The sequence below is a fragment of the Penaeus monodon genome, unplaced genomic scaffold (assembly GCF_015228065.2).
Source record: "Penaeus monodon isolate SGIC_2016 unplaced genomic scaffold, NSTDA_Pmon_1 PmonScaffold_22374, whole genome shotgun sequence".
In the NCBI taxonomy this organism is placed as follows: domain Eukaryota; kingdom Metazoa; phylum Arthropoda; class Malacostraca; order Decapoda; family Penaeidae; genus Penaeus; species Penaeus monodon.
Genome location: NW_023652338.1, coordinates 1 through 5,316, shown reverse-complemented (window position 1 = coordinate 5,316; position 5,316 = coordinate 1). Strand labels below are relative to the sequence as shown.

Below are 5,316 nucleotides of genomic sequence, written 5' to 3'. Positions count from 1 at the left end.
AATTTTACTACATAAGTGATTTGTAATAAAAGCATGTATAATTGCATATGTTATTCACAAACTTTAATATCTTACTTCACAAAAAAACTTCTTAATTTTGTTGGCTTCACTCTCTGTAACGTTGATACAGTCACCATGGTACCACTCCTCACATTTGTCACAGCCGCTAGAAAAGTAAGAGAGCCAGACATGTGATCAATAAATATTATTTCATTTAATTATCTATGGAACATATTTTTTTTTCACCTCTTTTCTGATATCTTGATGAACAATAAATGTAAGACATAAATGGGTGATACAAAATAGACACAGAGCTAAAACTAATGATGTTGGGAAAATATGGACATACATACAATGACCACTGTGCTTTTGGTTATTTGATTATGCTTACACAATGACAGCTTCACAAGAGCTTTTTCACCATGGTGTCAATTATCAGGCCTACCTAATCTGACCTGATTTCTCTTTTCCTTACAATAATAATAATAATAATAATAATAATAATAATAATAATAATAATAGTCAAAATCCGCCAGGTCACCAAGACGGGACAGATCCCACCCCTGGTCCTGCGGTACAACCATCTAGTACTAACAATCAAAAGAAAACAAGACTTAAATGGACAAAGGAAGAGTATACTGAGGTAATGTACTGCTTTTACTATGCACTCGAAAATCCTAAAACAAATAATACTGATGACACCTATAAAAAATGGTGTTTAAGGAATAGTGAAAGTAAGAAAACGCAAATGCTTGACTCAAACAAGCTAGCCAATGTGAGAAGACATATTGTTCGTAACAAAAAATTAACAGATATAGAAATCTCAATAATCAAAGACCAAGTAAAACATTCACACAGATTGTACTATACAGGCAAATCGTCCAGATATCGTCATCAAGGACAAAATAAACAACACTTGCCTGTTTATAGATATGAGCATCCCTTCAGACAGAAACGTCCTAGAGGTGGAAATAATTTAGAGGTGGAAAAGATGTGGCATTTAAAAACCAAAACTTTGCCTGTTGTTATTGGAGCTCTTGGCCTTATAAAAAAAAGGTACAGATAAGTTTCTTGAGCAAATACCAGGAAATCCAAAATTAGAAGAAATCCAAAAAATAGTCTTAAACAGCACAGCACATGTCCTCAGAAGAGCATTATCAATCTGATGTGTTCTTTCTGTGCGTGAATTGATTTGACTGGATGTTTTGATTTGTGGTTGTTCTGCATATTTTGCATGTTTTCGTTGATGTTCCATTGCCTCAAACTTCAATCACCCTTGGTCACTGGTAGTGACTCGGTGTTTGATTTTAATTAGCAGATCTAAGGAAACTTTCGTATAAAATAATAATAATAATAAATAATAATAATGGTAATGATGATGATAATGATATAGATGATGCTGACAATAATGATAATGATAATAATAAATAATGATAATGAGTAATAGCAATAGCAATAATAATTATCATAATAATAACAAACAATAAAAATGATAACAATAATAATGATGATGATAATGCCTATAACAATAATAATATTAATAATATTATTATAACAAATAACAACAATAAGAACAAGAGCAACAACAGCAGCAGCAACAACACCGGCCAGCGCATTGTTCCCTTAGGCAAGGAACTTCACCTCGACTGCCTACCTAGCCACTCGGTGGCCAAGCCAGCCCAAGTCAGTGCTGGCCCCAAGCCCGGATAAATAGAGAGAATGATTACCTAAAAAGTAACACCGGCATTTTCCGTGGAGAGGAACTGGGGACCCTACCACGTACTCACTCCAAGAGCATCACAACATGAAAAACTACAATTAAGTATCATGCTGTGACCACGGCAGCTCAAACATGAATCTACCGTAAAAAAAAAAAACTACCTTAAATAAAGGCACTAAGCTTTTTAAAATGTACATGTTAGATTGTTTTGTTTTGGCTACTTACATCATGAATCGCGACACATCAGATGTGCGGCACACACAGTATACTTGTTCGTCTTTCAGTCCTTCTTCCCGCAACATAGTGTTCAGCTTACTTTGTCTCTCAGGCAGGTCAAATTGCCTTGCAATGTCAGACTGGAAAGTAATAACAAAAGAACTAATTATTCCACACTCCTACTTAACACGATGTTCTTGGTAATCCTGATGGGCATCATATGTACTAGCATGGACTCACCTCTCTTTAGGACACTGGCCATGGAAGTCCCAGAACTGCTACTTGGGGCACTTCCACCCATCACTATGTAACAAACTCAATATCCAAACCTAGTATGCATATACTCGAGTCTGCATATTAAATGACTAAATAGAGACATGGGTAGATTAGTCCTGGGTATGAAGTTAAACTGCATCCCCCTGCTGCCTTGTAGGGTATGCCTCTTCAGGCAAAGTGTGTACATGTGTGTGTGTGTGTGTGCATGCGTGTGTGCATGTGTATGCCTGTGTGTGCATGTGTTTGTGTGCGCATGTGTGTGCTTGCATATGTGCTCGCAAGTGTGCATGTGTGTGTATATGTGTGAGTGTGTGTGCATATGTGTGTGTGTATGGGTGTATGTGTGCATCTGTGCATGTATGTGTGTGCATATGTGGGCATGTGTGTGTGTGCATGTGTATATGTGTCTGTGTGTGCATGTGTGTGTGGCTCTCTGTGTGTGCATGTGTGTGTGTGTGGCTCTCTGTGTGTGTGTGTGCATTTATATGTGTATGTGCATGCATGTGTATGTGTGGCTGTGTGTGTGTGTAGCTGTGTATATGTGTGTGTGTGTGTGTGTGTGTGTGTGTATGTGTGTTTGTATGTGTGTGTGAGTTTGTGGCTGTGTGTGTGAGTTTGTGGCTGTGTGTGTGTGTGGCTCTGTGTGTGTATGTATGTGTGTTTGTATCCATTTGTGTGTGTGTGTGTGTGCATGTGTGTGCACAAGTGTGCCTGTGTGTCCATGTGTGCATGTGTGTGCATGCATGTGTGCTTCCAAGTCTGCATGCATGTATGTATGCGTGTGTCTGCATATGTGTGTGTGTGTGATGTGTGTGTGTGTGTGTGTGTGTGTGTGTGTGTGTGTGTGTGTGTGTATGTGTGTGTGTGTGTGTGCATGTGCATGTATGTGTCTGAGTGCATGTATGTGTGTGTATGTGTATATGTTTGTGAATTGTATATGTTTGTGTGTGTGCATGTGTGTGTGTGTTAGTGTGTGTGTGTGTGTGTGTGTGTGTGTGTGTGTGTGTGTGTGTGTGTGTGTGTGCGTATTTGTGTGTGCAGTGTGTGTATTTGTATGTGACTGTGTGCGTGTGTGTGTGGTGTGTGTGTGCATGTGTATGTGTGTGTGTGTGTGTGTGTGGTGTGTGGTGTGTGTAGCTTTGTGTATGTGCACGTATGTGTATGCATGTGTGTGTGTGTATATGTGTGTGCATATGCATGTGTGTGTGCATGTCTGTGTGTGTGTGTGTAGCTGCATGTGTGTGTGTGTGCATGTGTATATGTTTGTGTGTGTAGATGTGTCTGTGTGTGCATTGTGTGTGATGTGTGTATGTCATGCGTGTATGCATGTGTGTTGTGCATGTGTGTCTGCATATGTATGTGCACATGTGTTTGCATGTGTGTGTGTGCTGGTGCATGTGTATGTGTGTGTGCATGTGTGTGTGCATGTGTATGTGCATGTGTGTGTGCATGTGTGTGTGCATGTGTATGTGTGTGTGTGTGCATATGCGTGTGTGTGGCTGTATGTGTTCGTGTGTGTGTGTGTGTGTGTGGCTGTATGGGTGTGTGTGTGTGTGTGTGGCTGTATGGCTGGTGTGTGTGTGTGTGTGTGTGTGTGTGTGTGTGTGTGGCTCTGTGTGTATGTGTGTGTGTGGCTGTGTGTGGCTGTGTGTGTGTGGCTGTGTGTGTGTGGCTGTGTGTGTGTGTGTGTGTGTGTGTGTGGCTGTGTGTGTGTGTGTGTGGTTGTGTGTGTGTGTGTGTGTGTGTGTGTGTGGTGTGTGTGTTGTGTTGTGTGGTGTGGCTTGTGTGTGTGTGTGTGTGGGTGTTTGTGTGTGTGTGTCTTGTGTTGTGTGTGGTGTGTGTGGCTGGCTGTTGTTGTGTGTGTGTGTGTGTGTGTGTTTTGTGGTGTGTGTGGTTGTGTGTGTGTTGGTTGTGGTGTGTGTGTGTGTGTGTGTGCTCGTGTGGTGTGTGTGTGTGTGGCTGTGTGTGTGGTGTGTGTGTGTTGTGGTGTGGGGTGGGGGTGTTGGTGTGGTGTGGCTCTGTGTATGTGTGTGTGTGTGTCTCTATGTGTGTGGCTCTATATGCTCTATTGTGTGTGCACGTGTGTATGTGTGCCTGTGCATGTGTGTGTGTGTGTGCATGTGTGTGTGAGCATGTATGTGTGTGTGGCTGTGTGTGTGTGTGTGTGTGTGTGTGTGTGTGTGTGTGTGTGTGTGTGCGCATGTGTGTGTGTATATTCAAACACTTTATTCCATTAATTACAATGGGTATTCTATTTACATATATATTATTTACATTATGTAATAAGATGTTAGATACATAGATATTATACAATGTTTGTTTAACAAGATTAGACAGAACATTAATATCACAAAAGACTGAAATATCGTGCTTGGCTTGATGTTTGAACGCCTGATGTCATTGATATTTCAGTAGATGTTCTTTCACTTTTGTTTTAAATGTCTTTTGGTTGGAGATATTTCTAATATTTTCTGGTAGTTGGTTCCAGATCACCAGTCCTCGGATTTGCATATTTCTTGCCCCGGTTTCTGTGTTCGATCTTCAGATATATAGGGAGTTATTTTGCCTTGTATGGACACCTGTTATGTTACCTGTTGTTTGTATAGGTAAAAGCCAGTTTGGGTAATTTCCTTGTATGATTTTATGGATTAGAATACATGTGTTATAGGTGTATTTCTGATGTACTTTTAGCCATTTTAGTTTGTTTATATGTGGTGTGATGTGGTCATATTTATTTACATTTCCTAGTGCTACTCTTTCTGCAAAGTTCTGTCGTATTTGTGTCCTTTGTATTTGTGTTTTGTTTGTGGAGTCTCAGGTGTTTCAACAGTAATTAATGATACTAAGTGCTAGTATTTGTATAACAGCAATTCTTGTTTCTGTGGGTATTTATTTTTGATGTGATTTAAGTATATCAAAGTGCCCATTACTTTTCTGTAGATATGATCAATGTGTGTCTCAAATGTCATGTATCTATCTACGTGTACCCCTAGACATATACATTATATATATATATATATTTTATAAAAATATATATATATATATAATATATATATTTTTTTTTTTTTTTTTGTGTGTGGTGTGGTTTTGTGGGGTTTTTGTGT

General features: G+C 39.4%; 1 long non-coding RNA gene across 1 annotated transcript; it reads right to left on the bottom strand.

Annotated features, from left to right (window-relative positions):
- Positions 1–41: 41 nt before the first annotated feature.
- LOC119570138 lies at positions 42–2,352 on the bottom strand. The gene is made up of 3 exons (XR_005228371.1): positions 2,177–2,352; positions 1,946–2,076; positions 42–166 (listed from the first exon to the last, which is right to left on the bottom strand). It is a non-coding gene; the product is annotated as an uncharacterized LOC119570138 (long non-coding RNA).
- Between the last annotated feature and the right edge of the window lie 2,964 nt (positions 2,353–5,316).